Source organism: Uloborus diversus, chromosome 10, assembly GCF_026930045.1.
Source record: "Uloborus diversus isolate 005 chromosome 10, Udiv.v.3.1, whole genome shotgun sequence".
Taxonomy (NCBI): domain Eukaryota; kingdom Metazoa; phylum Arthropoda; class Arachnida; order Araneae; family Uloboridae; genus Uloborus; species Uloborus diversus.
The window spans coordinates 99,860,895-99,878,619 of NC_072740.1; positions in this window are offsets into that span (position 1 = coordinate 99,860,895).

Below are 17,725 nucleotides of genomic sequence, written 5' to 3' on the forward strand. Positions count from 1 at the left end.
GAGATGCTTGAAGAAACGAGTTTTTAATTACCTGCTAGTCGTTTCAGAAAGAATTGTCCGATTTTGAAATGATATACACCGAAAAATAAATTTCCGAAACGTTACTGATAATTTCCGTGGAATGTTACGGGATTTCACGGGTGTTCGCCTAATAATAATAAAAATCGTGTAAAATCAAGAATATTCGCAAAAAAGTTTCCTGGATTGCTTCAATTTGCAAGAAAGCACACTCCTCACTGGTGTAAAAATTATCTTTAGGTACCAGTTTAAAGATTAAAGGAGTGTATTTATTAAGTGTATCGACTTTAGCCCAATAACGGCCCGTCCAGGAGGACTAAGCTCCCACTAAGAGCGAATAATACTCTCGATAGCTGCAGCTTTGCTTGCAGGAATAGCAGGCAAGGAAGAGGCTTGGTTCTTACTTGCAATTCTGTATCAGCTTTGACCATGGTTGCATTGATACTTTTGAAGCTTTCCTAGTAACTCTGAAAGGTTCTACTCAGTTATATCAAATCCACCGAACTTTCCTTGAAGGCTCTCAACTGACTTGAAATGGTTAGATCTCCGTATTCTTCAGAAAGAATATGAAGATCTAACCTGGGCTAAATCAGGATGAATTCAGGGCTAATTCAAGGCTAATTTCAGGAAGGTTACTTATTTTTAGCAGAAAACGTTCCTGGTTTTTGCAAGATTTTTTACGTGTGGATATTGGGCACGTCAGCTGCCCATTAATTTCCAGGAACGTTTCTCAATCGTTTTTACAGTGTAGTGACACAATGACCTCTCGGGACGTCCCATCGGTACGCCCTGAATGTGATTTGACCTCTGTTCAGTAATCATGTTTTCTTACTATTTAAAAGAGACTTGCGACTGCAGTGCCTTCTTATGTCTTCTCAAACCATTTCCGAAAACCGCTGTTTATCAAATTCCATAAATCTGTCTAATATGATACTCTTTGTTTTAACCATCTGTTTCGTTGTCGTCGCATTACAAAGTTGGAGTTCTTTCTGAAACACCATGGAACAAATGTAATAAAATATTTAAATTTGAAGGCAAAAAAATATTTTATTTTCCACGAAAATGAAATACTCATGCTTGAGCAATAAACCTAAAGTGAACGGAACAGCAAAATTAGAAAAAAAGGATAAACGAAAAATGTGCAGATACAGCCATTTACCTGCCCGTGGCCGGCTACATATGTACAGCTCTTTTAATCAGATACCAAAGCACAAAAAGACAACGTTTAAAAACATCTCATTACTTTAAACTACATCGGAAAAAAATTCGCAAACCTTAATGTTTCCGTTTCAGTCTACGCTATTAATAGAAAATATAACCTCACGCCAGAGGAAGTATGAAACGGTTTTTTGTGACATCTCTTTGAATGATAGTCCTAATGCTGAAAGCTTTTTGGCGTGACAACCAACTGCTACGTCTTCCGATTCTAAACGCTGAATATGGGGGGAAGAAGACAGAGATTGATGAAGTTCTTTATGATGTTGGAAAAACAGGAAACTTTCTAAATATTTTGTTCTGATTTGGGAGATGAATTACATTGAAGTCAGTGGAAATTGAAGCGGTTTTAAATTTTATTTATTGATACAGTAAAAGTTTTCTATGGTGTGAATGAGGTGGATGGATGTATTTAAGGTTGATTGCATTCAAAGTTTTTTTTCAAGCTGAATCTCAAAACTCCCCGAGTTATATATTTCTCATACAGATGTTATGAGTTATTGCTATCAAAAAGTTTCATATTTTATCAATTTTTATATTGTAAATAACTTTGGAATTATTTTTATCTACCTTTGTAAATGAGCAAAAAAAATCACAAAATTACCAAAAAAAACAAACAAATGGTGGTAGATATGATCAGAAATGTTATGGTATAACTGCTTACTCTTGATACAATTTTTCCCTGAATGTGAAAAAAAATATAATAAACAGGGGGTGCCTATACTACCAAAAAATACACCCATTCTCTAAGCAGAGAAAAAAAAATAACCACTTTAAATCACCCTCCCCCTTGTGGACACCGCTGGAGTTTTTTTTAGGATTTAATGTAAAAGTATTATTTAAAAATAAATGAATATCAAAACTTAAAAATTTCAAAAAAAACCGCCATCGAAATATAGCATATAATAAAATTAGTAGGGTCAGTTGGGATTAAAGGAAACATGGAGCAAAATACTATAGTGTTCGAATTAATTGGGACAAAGACATTTTTCGAGAATTTTCAACTTGGTTGCCAGATAGCTACAGTGGGTTCCCCTTAGCAATTCTGTCAGTCTTGATGTCATCTAGATGTCAGTTTTGACTTCATAAACAAATTTAAATGAGAAATTTGGAATATTAAAACATTATGTAGTAGTTTATTTCTGCGAGAGGAGAAAGTAATATCTTTCATTCTTTCATGATAGTGTACGAGCTAGGAATACAACGCCTAAAGAGCTAGAGTGAGGAAACGCCAAGGTTAATCAGAACTAACAAGCACAAATCCATGGAGTGAAAATATATTTCCTGTGTTTGGTAGTGGAAAATCGAACGCTTGACAACTTATCTTCTGATCAACAAGAGAAGTCTCCACTGTAGCCTTCAAAAATGAATATCAATATCAACAGGAAATAAATACCTCATAAGGTATTGGATAGTTTTGGAGGTTTTACAATGCTATTTCAGAGTAGGAACTGATCCTATTTTGTAATTTTTTCATTTCTCTTTCCGATTTTCTCTTTCTTAGGGGAAGAAATGTTTCAGTTACGTTGGTCATTTCTTCAGAAGCTCGATTTTCTAATACCAACCATGAAAATCGTATTTTTTACAGCTATGGATGCGTGACTATTAAGTACGATTATCTTTGCTAACTTTCTAGGAGTTATATCCTATTTTTGCGAACCAAAATGAACGACTGCAAAAGGTAACTTCCTTTTTCCCACACAAAGAATCTTAACAATTGCCCAAAGTTCATAATTTCTCATCTAAATTAGTTTTAAGCAATCAAGATTGACTTTCAGATCCCATTAATACAGCAGAACAGCTTAAAGAGACCTGCTGGAGCTATCTGGCAATTAACTTGAAAGGTCTCAAAATAATAGCTTCGTCACAATTAATTCGAACACTGTTGTAGATACAAACTACGTGTCTATACTTGAGTAATTTTTGAAACTAAACTGCCAGTTAGTAATGACTAGGTATTATATGGAAGACATTCTGAGAGTTTTACGTGTTTTTAAACAATTGTGTAGTCGTCGTCGTTGTTTGTAAATGACACTTGGAAAAAAGTTCTAAAGTTTAGTGATCTTGGCTTCTCCTCTCCAGAAGGTAGGTTTACAAATGCGAAGTAACTTGGTTTCAACTAGTTTTACTTGTCTTCTGAAAGGTTACTAAAATCATTTAGTTGTTAATTATACCCTCTCAGCTGTTTTAGTTCGTAATTTAGGTTTTTTCATTTACCCCACAAATTCTGTTCTCTGGGGTAAATGGAAATAGCCAAGTTTTTCAGTCTTTTATTTATTTATTTATTTATTTATTTTTTTGAAAAATTAAGTTATGTTGCCACATCTGTGCGTGTTTACATGAATTCAGCTCATAAGTAAAAATTTTGCATGATTTTTCTTCATCAATGTCAGCTAACATTTGGAGGGTTCTGCGGGTTGCTTGCTACCTACGGCCCACAGTTTGATTATTGTTGGTATAGATTTTCTTAATCTTCTAAACTAATTGTGTGTACGTTGCAGTTTTCTTCCTACATCAAGTTAATGGGAAAATAAATGGGATATTTTCATCTACCTCTTCTCTGGGGTAAAAGAAACCATGATTTCAGTCCCTAACAAACAGTCATAAAAGGATATTTTTTCATACCCAGTTACCCTCAGAGAGTCGTCTTAGGCACGATGCACAAAATTGTCTCAACTCATCCAAACGAAATGACAGGATCTACAGTTAAGACATTGAAACTCGATTCCCTCTTACCCTAACTGACCCTATATATTTCCGAATCATCCTTTTTATTAGAAAAGTTATGTTTTACGTAACTATTAAAAATGTATTGTTTTGGCTGAAAAAAAAGGAAAATAAATAATTATTACAAAGAGTAACAAACAGCTAAAAGGAGGAGTTCGTTAATTTGAATTGTATGATTATACGAACCTGTGAAATACATAATGTATAATGTTTTCTAACTTTTGCTTATTTATTCCTAAGTATTTTTTGCTATGATTCTAAAAATGATAACTATTTTCCACAACAATATTAAGATTTTTTGGAAATCGAAGAGTTGCGACTTTAAAATAGATTCTAAAGGGCTTGCTCCTTTTTCTGTTATTCTTTTCAACTGTCTGCTATACTACTCGTTGTTATTTATAAACAACTGTAAATACATCCCGCAATTTGATTATTGTATCAAATCATTGCTCAAAATAGAAAGAAAAATTTCTCCCTATGATGAATCATGATAGCTGGTAATAAAAATATGTAGACAACGTGTAATCGCAAGGATATCTTTGTTTATTTAAGTAAAAAAAATAGAATATCAATTTCATTTCTCAAAGTTGAAATGAAGATTTCGCCCCAAACCTGGGCGATGATGGAAACCGCATGAACAAAAGTTTGTTTTGTTTCGTTTTATTACAACGAAACTTACGTACCTTATACTTTTATACATATATTCAATCTAAACACTAAACGAAAAATATTTTTGGCAATATTTCCGTATATAACTTATTTTAGTGAAGAAACTACATTTTTTTTCTATTTTTTTAGGAACGTAACCAAATATTGATTTTACGATTTTTGTAGCTAATATTTTAGATTACAATAAATTTCTTTTTCTAATCAACTTAATAATGTTCAGTAAAAAATATATATATAATTACACGTAATATTTTTTTTCTTCTTCAATCTTCACACTCAAAACACTTAAACTTTTACGTGTATTTTTTTTTCTAATTTTTAAGAGACAATCTTGCAAATATTGATCTTATTAACTTTTGTAGATAATACATTCGACTGCAATAAATTCTTTTTCCCAATAAATAACGTGTATTATTTTTTTCTACACAGCTCAAAACATTAAAATTTTTATGTATCTCTTTTTTTTAATTTTTAAGAAGCATTTCTCAAAAATATTGATTTTATAACTTTAGTAGCTAATATTTTAGGCTGCAATAAATTTACTTTTCCAATAAACTAATCATCTTCAGTAAACTAATTGCATGTAGTATTTTTTTACTGCACCCGTTACGCTCAAATCGTTTAAAATATTATATATATATATATATATATATATATATATATATATATTATTTTAAAAGAACATTTCTCCCAGATATTGAATTTATAACATTTGCAGCTATTATTTTAGGCTACAATAAATTAATTTTTCCAATCAACTTAATAATCGTCAGTAAAATACTTGCATGTAATAATTTTTCCTATTCCAATCGTTACGCTCAAAACACTTCCATTTTTAAATCTAATTTTTTTCTGATTTTTAAGGAACATTTCTCCCAAACTTTGATTTTATTACTTTTGTAGCTAATATTTTAGGCTACAATAAATTTCTTTTTCCAATCAACTTCAGTGAAATAATTGCATGTAATAAGTTTTCTACTCCAATCGTTACGCTCAAACCACAAATTTAATTAGGTCATCCCTCTTTAGGGCGGAAAGTAATGAGACGTGATATCTATAAAGCGTGCAATGCGAGATTCGCATGAGAATTAGAGAGCATTTACAACACTCCTCTGAAAGTGTAAATGCGTAATTCATAATCATGGATACATAATCAGTTCAATTTTGTAGTTAGGTCACACACGTCACACAATCGGATGTGGAAACAAGAAATTAAAATTTCATGAAAAGCATATTTTTAGTTAATAGCCTTTAGCTGCTTAAATCCCAAAGTAATTAAAAGAATAATGTCCTATTTTAAAAATAGCACATTTAACCTTTAATTGTTGAAGTGGGATGTCTTATACCAAGAGAGATTTAATTTCTAAAACATTATTGTTTTAAGAGTTCAATAAATACTTTTGTTCTTCAAATGTAAAATCAGTAGTCCATATTTACAGTGATGGTGAAAACAAAAATTAGGCGAATAAAGACCTAAAATTGTTTAATAAAATTTTGGAAAAAAAGGCTTCAGAAAGTGAGAAAAAGTTGCGTTTCTCAAGGGTTGTTAAGTCTTTCCTTAGGCTTTAAAAGTAAAAAGGAGATATACAGGGTGGTTATAAAATTACGTGAAGTGTTCAGAGCCCTCAAGGAGGTGAAGTATTAGAGACACATTGCCAAATTTCATTGGCGTACATTATAAACCACGGGACTTCGATATCTACAGTAAAAAATGTCCCACACTCCCCACCAGGGGGAATTTCGGCGCTGCAAAAGTGTATTGCTTGCGAATACTGAAGAATTAAATGCCAAAAAATGCAGCACATATCATGTTTTTTGCTGCAAATAATTGTTGCTTACAAATGAAATTCAATAAAACCAACAAGAAATTTCAATTTGTATCAAGAGAAGAATAATACCAAAAGTCGTTATTTCGGTGCGGCGCCAAGGATTTCTTTCTTGAATAATGTTCATGTAAAATGGTGCGCTTTCCCACGTTGGGCTTTAGGTACTGAGTGTATGGCGGCAACATTTCTTCGATAGCAGTTTTGTTAGTCATGTATTTCCTACGGCATGGCCATCGTGATCGCCCAATCTTTCACCTTGTGACGCTTGGCCGTGGGGATTTCTTAACGGTGTTTTGTATTCTACGACGTGTACCCGATATCTAAATTTCGAAAACTCAAATAACATTACAGGTAGGAGAAATTAATCCCCCCTCCCCCCCCCCCCCCCGATGTGTGGAAAATATTGTGCATTGTATGCAGTACCTGGAAAATCTCGATGTTGGTCGTATTAAACCTCATTTATTAGTCAAAATTATGTTTTGTGAATAAAATGTATGCATATTTTGTCAGTTAGCATTGAATCCTTCAATATTCAATATACACCTCTTCAATGCCAAAATTTCCCCTTGTGGCGATTTTTGGTTATATTTCTTTTAAATTTCAGAAATCGAAATCCCACTGTCTTCTGTGTACGCTAATGAAATAAGGCAATGTTTCGTCCAGTATTTCACTCCCTAGAGGGCTCTGAACATCTTACGCTATTTTATAATCACCCTGCATAAAGAAAGTTTATTTAAAAGATTTTTAAATTTGATAAGATTATTAATGAGTATCCAATTTAGAACTTTCTAGTAAGCAATATCCATGCTATCAGTTTGCAATTAGTTCATTTTTAAAGAAAACTTGGAACGAAAATATGTTCGCGCTTTCTTGAATATTTTTCCTCTGTTAAAAATGTTTATATATTAATATTGCCCTTTATCTGTAAAACATTAGCAGCAGTATTTTTATCTCTCCAATTTTGTTCGCTAAATAGTTTGGAGATTTTAATTAAAACCGGAAGGAACAAGAGAATGCAGTTAATTGGTTGTAAATTTCAGAACGTTTCATCCAAAGCTAAATTACTAATTTTTCTATGAAAAAAAAAATACTTTCACGAAATAATTTTATATTATAAACTTTACTTCCATAGGCTTAAATATAGTTACAGCTGATATTCTTAAGAAATAGTGTAATCTCAATACTGAAAAGCTTTTTTATATAAAATTAAAATGATTGTTTGTTGATTTGAGATTAATTTATCAAAGATAAAAGTATAAAAGGGAAGAGGAAGATGATTAAAGTGTTTCGATTGAGAAAAAAATGGAAATTGTATAAAAGTTTATACTATTTACAAATGTCTGTACTATTTATAGTTATTGTAGTATGGATTTCGACTAGAACAGAATCGGGAGGATGAGATTGACCGATTGCTGAGGATTGTGACAAATTTCACACTTTTTGTTTCACTTTACTTATTTAGACTAACCAAGAGTGTAGCATATAGAAGTCTAATAGCATGTTCTTTAAGCTATGTAAAAACAGGGAAAAAACTCACCAAAATACAGAAAAATTACTTTAAAGAAAAATTATATTTGAGTATTTTAAAATTATGATATTTTGTCCTACTCCTCCCTCGCATGAGGGACGTACGTGAGAGAGATCTGGGACGAGTTTTGAGAAAGTTAAATTTAAGGAATACCAGTTTTTGATTAGTCAAACTAAAAGGAAAATAAGATTGAGATCGTCTGGTACCATCAAATGTTCCGCTTTGAGGATAGTTACATTATGATTTCCTTTTTCCCTGCTACACTAAAGATGTGAAAAAAGAATTTTTTATTTATTCCTCTCGTTCACATACTGAATACTCCATATATCTGTCTATATCCATACCTCTGCCAACATACAAAAATTCCACCTTCGTAAGAGCCGAGTTTGAAATTTTCATTCATACTGCCTCGCATACTTTCGATTTCCATTACAACCATTTCCTCTACTTTCAATATGTTACTACGAGTAATTGACATATTTCCTTCTTTTGATACATTTCCCCTTTTCCTCCACTCTTTTACTTCAACATTTGATTCATTTTCTATAAAAAAATGCTGGTGATTCTCCTTTTTTAACTTAAAATAACAAAAGTTTTTCCCCCGTAATATAATATTTATTATGTTACTTGGACAATTACACAGTTAATGTTTTCAAAACAATATTAATTAATTGCAATAAGATGATCAGCGTGGTTTTTATCGAAAATCTTTTTTAATATGAAATAATACTGAATGTTTCACGACATTGGTATAGCTAACTTTTTGAAAATGAGTAAATTTTCACTGATTCGTTAAGTGAAAATCATTTTTTGTACTGTTATACTATACATACCGTAGTCATTTTAAAATACAATTTGAATAAAATAATACGCTGTAAAAAAAAATCCAAAACGTTACTGAGAATTGCCATGTAACGTTTTGAGATTTTAATGGTTTTTATGCACTTCCCGGAAATATCAAGTATCGTTGTCAAAAAATGTCCTGAATTGCTACAAGTCGCACGAATGCAAAATTCTCACCGTTGTGAAAAATATTTTTAGCTCCAAGTTAAAAGATAACTGAGCGTATTTATAAAGTGTACCTGCTTCGGACCGAATACAGCCCGTCCCAACTGGTTAAGCTCCCAAATGAAGCAAGGAAGGAGCCTGTAAAATTCTTGATTTTTGGTTGCAATTCCGTCTTAGCTTTTGCCATGTTTGCAATACTGCTTTTGTAACTTTCTTGATAAATCAGGAAGGGGACAAACTAAGTTTACTCTAAAGTTCTAGAGACACGACTGGCTTTAAACGGGAAGATTTCTAAATTTTTTATTAGGCTTCCTGAGATAATTTTAGGAAGGTAACTGAATTTTAGCCGAAAACGTTTCTGATTTTTGCAAGATATGTAACTGTCAGAAATTGGGCACATCAGCTGCCCATTATTTTCCAGAAACATTTATAAATCGTTTTTGCAGTGTAATACTTCATACAAACTTATACATTTTTATGAATTTTAGAGCTTTAGCTTGTTAATTTATTGCCACACCAAACAATTAGTTTTAGTAAACGTGATTAAGAGAAGGTAAGGAAATGAATAGTAAACATATTTAGCTATTGATATTAGCAAAAATAAGAGAACCAATTGGAATAACATAACACCGATTCGGGAGGAATGGGACATGAATAAGGGGATTTGTTTATTTCTGTTAACCTAAGTATGCGAAATGGAAAAACTCAAACACCCACAAATGAAATCATGTAATTACGATTAATAATGTGAAATCGACTTTCTTTGAAAAATGTCTTGTACGTAAAATGATTCGAAACTATCCAACTTTTTTTTTAATGCATTAAAATTTCTTTACATTAATTTTTTTTACGATCTAAACCTGAACTTAAGATACAAAGCTTTTTAAAATTTTACTATAAGCAATGCTGATTTATATGCAATGTAAAAAATCATCTGGAACGTAAAATTTCGCGGATGCGCTTGGTTATTTTTGTAGTTCAGTTTCTTCATTAAAGAAAATTTCCTTTTACGTGAAACAGATATGTTAATTATTCCAGTCATTCTCAAAAATAATTTTAAAAAAAAAGTTTATTTTTTAAGTTGCTATCATGCTTGCTATCTAGTGTATAGCTGAAGGATGATTTTATTTTATAAATGGCTTCTTTTTCTTAAAGTTTTTCTAAAAACCTTTGGCAGAACCTGGAACGGAATCTTTTAAAGAAGAAAAAAACTGGATTTTTTCCGAGAACCTAAAAAATGACTTTTTGATAATTTAACAGCACAGTTCATTAAATAAAAATGCATTTAATGAATTTTAACTCATTAGAGGCAACTATTTTAGCCATAAAAGTGTTGGTTAACGCTCAACTGGTCGGGTGCTTTATTTATTTATTTATTTATTTATTTATTTATTTCGGAAGTTGGTTCACTAAAACTTTAAAAAGAAAAATAATATTTCAGTTTTCATGTACTCAAAATATTCCTATCAAGTGACATCAAAATGATGCTTTTATTTAGATTTAAAAGTAACTCGACTTTAATAGTAATAGAACAGAAATGCATCAAATGGTACGAATAATTTCAATTTCAAATGTGATTTTCTCTAAACGTCAATTTTAAAAGCTCTTGTCCTTTTTCTAGAAAACTACTTTACATATAACTTTGAAATGTTCCCCACATTTTATTTATATGTTTATGATATATAATTGCAATTCGTACTTTAGGACTCCTACCTTTTCTTTAAAAAAAAAAAAAAAAACTTTTTATGGACCAAAACGGTGTTTTTTTTTTTTTTCATTTAAAGAGATACTATTGATTAAAGTTGAATAAATCATGAACTAAGCAGAATTTGCTTAAAATTTCACTTCTGTAGACTCTTAACAAGTTCAGCAGTTTAACATTACGCTTATACATGTATGTAACCCTAACATTATATTTCTAGTAAATTCCACAAGTATCGGCGAATTAAAGTAGGAAATTTCAAATGATTTTTGTGTTATTCACATGTCTAAATGCAACTAGAACTAAAACAATACCGAAAGTGACTTATAAATAGGGTTTACAATCACGAAATCCTGAATCCCGCGGGATCCCGCGTGATATTTTGCATTATTGAGAGCGAAATCCCGCAAAGATATTCCCTGTAAACGTTTTCCAACTTTTGCCGCACATAAAACGAATATGTTCACAAGCATCATCAGAAATTTGAATCACTTTCCTCTTATTTCTGCAAGAAAAGCAAAAAAAAAAAAAACTTTGTTTCATGTGATGTGCAGAGGATTTACCATTAAAGAACCCAATTTTATTTTTCTGAAAATAAATTGGTATTTAAATTCGAGGTTTCACTTTCCATACGTTCAGCAATTGAGAAAATGCGCAAAAAATACAAACATTTTCGAAAACAATCACTAAAGTTTGAAACCTCAAGCACTGCGCTTTAAAAAAAATCAGAAGGTGTATTACAGATTGCAAAACCCACTGGAATAACCTGTCTGCGATGTTGGAACGCTTCTGTCAGCTTAAAGAATGCACTCTTAAACCTTTAACTTACTAAAAGTGCAAACATTTTACTTCGAAGAAGAAAGCAATCATAAACCTAACATTATGTTCTCCAACCTGTAGACTACTTGAAAATCTCTTTTTCACCACGAAACTGATATTAAAAATGTGTGTGGTACCTTGAAAGTTATATTCGATGAATTAGCTAAGCAATCTGAAATATCCGGCACGACTCTGAAAGTGGTGACAGAAACTGGGATGAAACACAGGATGACTCGCGTGACAGAGCAGTACATTGAATTGCTGAAGTTTTTGAATGTCTTTAAAGTGAGAGGTAAGATTAGGGAAGTTATTCAGAAACTTTTACTGGGACTGCGAAACCAATCAGTGTTCACCCCCTGCTATAATGAATTAAATGCACTTGACAAACGTTAAGGAAGCAGTATTTTCAATGCAAGTTAAATTGGATACAGCAATTCACAAATCAAATAAACATCGTTTTTGTCCACATTTGTAGTTCTTGAGCAAAAATCCAAGCATACGAACCCCATAAGAAATAAAAACCTGTTTTAGAAGAGGATGCATTTTATGGAGATCCTTAGTTAAATGTCCACAATTTATCAATCTCAGTAATACCAATTGCAGTGGAGCCATAGCACGCGTTTTCATCAAGCGCATTATTTTTTGCGCAAAAATCCCTTCCCTTCCCATACTAGCGATGCTTAGTAAAGGCGCTTTGGACTTGATAGGGGAATACTTTTGCGAACCAAACATAGTTGCTAATTAGATTGTGACTTTGTAGTACTATACATTTGATGTACGGAATACGAGATAACAACTATTTAAAGTGACAAAATCCCTGAAAAGCATTTTTTTTCCATTTGACATTAAAATTTAGAAAAAATTGAATTCAATTCCAAGAGATCGGGCCCTTACAATCCCGAAATACCAAGGGATTGAATTCGGCACGGGATTGAAAGCACATTAAAAGCCATATGCTTAAACATTACAAAATAAATGCATGCAGTAGCAGGTAATACGGTTTTATTTCTTTTGAATGCTGAAAAGCAATTCCAGAAGAGAAGAAATAGAAAATTTAGGAGCACATCAAAATATACAGGATGTTCCAAAAGTAACTTTCCTTACATGTGAAGCCCTAGCAACTTCAAATCAAAATTTTAGATATTGTATTTGAATATTATCACAATACTGATGAACATTCTGCTGAATATTACATATATGGTTGAAAACCATTGCAACATAGGTATTCGCTCAATATTGTGATGATGTTCAAGAATGCAGTGCTCACGGTTACAGTGAATAATTTCGAAATTTTCCAGTTACAACCACCTTTTTTTCCGCAAATTAACTAGCGTAAGCCATAAGGTAAATACACCAGTAGTGGCCAGTGCTTCAGTAATTGCCACTTTAAGGTTTATATTTGAAAATATAGGATTCCAGGTCTCCCATGGATTTAATAGCGCATCAAAAGTGCAGGAGGTATTACCTACTGCACGTTTGAATCCATTGGGAAACATTGAACTTATTTTTTTCAAATATAAACCTTGAAATGGCAACTATTGAAGCACTACTGAGCACTGGCCACTACTGGTGTACTTAACTTGCGTGACGAAAAGTTCCAACTTTAAACATTTGCGTGGATAACTTTTAGGCATAATGACAACACAAAAGAGAGGGTTTTCGACGCACTTTGAATTGTTCACAGTATTACACACTAGCAGAAGCACTAATATCAAAAGACCACGTGCAAAGCTTTTTTTTTTTGCGAAACATCCCTTTAAAATGCGATGTGTAAAGAATGTTTCTTCAATATCATTCTCCAATTTGGGAACGAACAATTTTTGTCACACGATAATTGTTCCAACGCTATTTGAAGTTTTTCAATACGCTGATCAATTTGCGCTAGGAAAAATGGGTGTTCCCATTTTGAAATTTCGAGATTCCTTCTCTGGAACCGCAACCGTGAGCACTAAGCGTTGTTTTAAATTATTAAAATCTCAAACGCATACTTTTAAATAACCTTATCTAAAATTTTGGTCTGATTAGCTTAGAAGACAGGCCGCCAAGGCTTCGAATATAGGAGAATTATTTTTCAATTACCTTATAACTTAATCTGTTGTCTGTGTTTTGGATATTTACGCATAGAGAGCATTCTCTAATAAGTCATTTTTCCAAGAACAAAAAATTCTTTGTAGTGCAAAGTGTTATTTAATGCACTCGTCGAGTTTGGTCATTAAATTAATAAAATGTTTAGAAAAAATTGAAACAGAAAACGCAAGACATACATTCTAAAATAAAGAGGGAACTATTTCTAAATCCTTAAGCAAAACTCCAAATGCCGTGAACATAAAGGTAACGTTCTCGCATTAAAGAATCTACTCTTAAGCTATAAAAGTAAGTAAAAATGGCTTTTGTTTACTAAGAAAACTTTCGGAAGTAGATAGCCTTACTTTGTGCTTCCATTTTGTTGAGCATTTAGCTCCAGTGTAGTAATAAAGTTTAGGTAGAAGAACTAACTTAAATAGATGGACAAAGTTAGCTGAGTGTGTTAAAAGGAACCCCTACTGCTTTTGATGAATTGACTAACTTCTAGGAATTCGTTTCGTTGGATATTTATCTTTTTTTTTTTTTTTTTTGAATGACTTGAAATTAAAACTCAGTTCCATAAACTCTTTCCTTAACAGTAGAATTACGGCATTCTTTGTATACCTAGAAATACGGCGGGGGTCCCTTTATATATTTGTAAAAAATAGTTATAAATAAACTTATTGATAATAATTATTACAGTTTAATTTTAAAGGATTCAGAGATTTTAAGGATATATAATGAAGTATTTAAAAAAGTTAAAAATTCCCTGAGACTATCCAGCGCTGTTTAAGTTGCATTTCAGAAGCTAGCAGCTAATGTTCCCTTTTATGTACAAAAGACATTATGAACGCTTGAAGTTCTTCCAATAATATGTTCCGAGAGATATTTTTGAGCTTCTGCTCTGTTTCAGCATTGATAAATGTCTTTGCATTTCTTTTTTCTCAAATGAGTAAAAATGACACTTGCCCACACGTCTAGGTGATGGTTCGTTCACCCTTTAGCGGATGTTAAAAAAAAAACTATTTTCTAGAAAACTCTATTATAACAAAGGTCGACGATTTAGAAAAAGTCAAGGAAGGATCAAACTTTTTATAAAAATTTAGATTAGCAGTGAGCAAAAAAAGTTCGCGGGCGGTCAAAATTGAAATTAGTATTGAAGCTTCATTTGAAGATTTGTCTTTTGCTTGGTAAATAAGCAACCAATTCAATTTTTTTTAAAGTTAATTATTTGTAATATAGTGTTCATTTATGGACAAGTTTTATAAAGTTTCAAAACAATTCTTTTCGCTCTTTTCTTATTTTTATTGATTTCAGTAGTTCTTTTATTTTTGGGAGATTCAAAGTGTGTTCCAACTGTGGAAAGAAATCGTCATTAAGCAGAGGAGTATCCAAGTCCCCCCTCCTCACTTCATAATGAAGCAACAAATTAATATGTACTAGTCGACCCATGCGGAACTCCGCACTGTAGTTCGAATTGCTTCATGTAGCATTTCGCTCTTTAAAAATTTCAAAGAAAAAACAGTATGAAGGAAAATAGCAAAAGTAGACGGATTAAAGTTAAACGGAAAAAGTAAACGCAAAAAGAAGGTATGCGATTTGAAAACATCAGCAACAGAACCTCGTTAAATGCAACGTTGTGATTATGAGATCAATGCCCACCTTTTGGCTGTACGTATTTTCAATGCAAACATAAATATCATTAAAAGTGTGACTGAGTGACTCGTGAAAAAGCAGTAATTGTGCATGTGAAAAAACGGGTTATGGCAAATAATCCTGCCCATGTAAGCATCTGACGGAAAAAAAGAAACAATTAAGAGAAATTTATTGGCACGGATTCGAATTGGCAGATTCTGATTAACAGCACGACACTCCAACCAACCGAGCAGTTGCGTCTTTGTTTTCGAATGCTATTCATTGAAACAATGTGTAATAAAAAACAGCAAAAATGATTTTAGCAAAAAAGAAAAAAAAAAAGACCATGCGTTTATGTTTTGTCATTAGCCTGCATGATACGCTTTAAAATTACTCGTAAAATATGGAATTTGATTAAGAAATGAGGAAGATCTCGCGAAGCGATTGAAACAAACATTCTAGAGAAATAATAAAGTAGATTGAAAATTAGTGGTTTTATTTTTGAAAATTGATAATTTCCCATAGAGGCTGCTATAACCGTTACGGCTTGAATGCTAGCATATGTTTTTCTTTTATCGAACACTTAAAATTCAAAGCAAAAACCAGTTGAACTGAGTCCATTTTTTAAGTGTAATTTTTTGATCGTAGGCAAAATACATTCTTTCCCGCCAAAAGCAGAGGGGTTAGTAGAAAATGATTTTTCTAATGTAGTCGATAATGATTTTAATGTTTTACATAGTTTTCGAATAAATAGTAAAATGTTTACTGGATAAAACTCGTAATTTCAATTTGGCGCAGTATTTTTTTCATTTACACAAATGATCAAACACTGCTATTAGAAAAATCTACATTTCAACTTGCAATGAAAAAGTTTTTCTGCACAAAAAGGATTCCCTTGATGTAAGTCTAATACTTTTTTATGCTTACATTATGCTTAGTGGTCTGAACGGAGTCAAAGCTTAAAAAAAAAAAAAAAAAAAAACACCCTTCGAATAATACTCAACTTATCTGAATAATAAACGAGCCTGCATAAAGGAGTCGAAACGCTAAGTAGCACTCCCGTCGCATTTATTTTTTTGCATTAAGTGTGTTATGAGTACATGTAATGCGCAATATTAATCTAAATTAGCTATAATGGCAGACATCCCGGGCGGGCCAGAATTTCGGTTAGTTTATAGCCGAACGCTCTATCAAAAAAAAACTTGCAATATAACCAAACAACTAAGTTTAGTGCTTTTAAGCTTTATTTAAAAAAAAAAAAAAACAGGTTAATTGTAATTTTTTTTTTCGCCGAAAGCGAGGCAAATCTGCAAAAAAAAAAAAAAAAACAAATCTGCGTAAGAACTACAGGTTGCATCAAGGTTTTGCAACAGCAAGGGGCGTTTCCGAAAACTTGATTTTTAGACCGTAAGTCCATTTTTCGTCATTACCCTGCCAGATAAGCTTTAAAATGAGGGGGGATTTTCTTCAAGAAATAAGATCTCGCATACTTACAGAAAAATAATCCCCGAAATAATATATAAGATATTGAAGGGAAGTGTTTTTATTTCTGAAAATTTATGCAATTTGTTATCGCAGGCTGCTTGAACCGTTATGGTTTAGATAGCAGCACGTGTTCATCTTTTAACAGAGCAGGTAAAATACAAAATCCGTTGAACTAAGTTCGTTTTTTAAGCGTAGCTTTTTGAATGGAGTAAAAATGTGACTGGCTATTTGTTTTCTGCCGAAAGAAGGAAAAAAAATGATTTTCCCATCAAGTTGTTAATAATTTTAATGTTTTACTTCGTATTCCAATAAATATTCGTAGTTTAATTAAATGAAAAGCGTAATTTCACTTCGGAGTAGTATTCTTTTTTATTTGTACAAATGGTCAAAAACTCTTTAGAATAACCTACATTCCAGTATACGATTTTTTTTCCTGAACAAAAAATTATTCCATTGTAATCTGAAATCTTAAACCAGATACTTACATTTTCGCTTACATTATGCTTTAGTTTTCTGCCCGGAGTCAAAAAAAAAAAAAAAACCTTACAATTAAGAATCAATTTACTACATGCTGCATCACGTTTTCGGAACAGCAAGGAGCGTTTCCATCTAATTTATTTTTCCTACCTCACTTGTGTTAATTATTGTTTTTAAATGTTCACATAATGCATGACATTTGTCTAATGTTTTGATGCAGATCGTCCGGTCTGGGCCCGAACACACTCATTCTTCTGGTTACCAGTCAAACGCTCTGCCGATCAAGCCATTCTGCTCTGTCGGTCACAGCGCAAGTTAAACTTCTAAGTTCAACCGAAAACCTCAGTCCGGTGCTCTAAAACAAGTTTTTTTTTTTTTTTTTTTTTTTTTTTTTTTTTTTTTTTTGACAGACCGTGGGTCCAGTTATCGTCATTAGCCTGCACGATAAGCTTTAAAATGAGGAGTAAATCAAAGAAATCGATCAAGAATCGAGGAAAATATCGCGTAGGAACAAAAAACAGGCTACAGAAATAATATATGAGGATGGACACA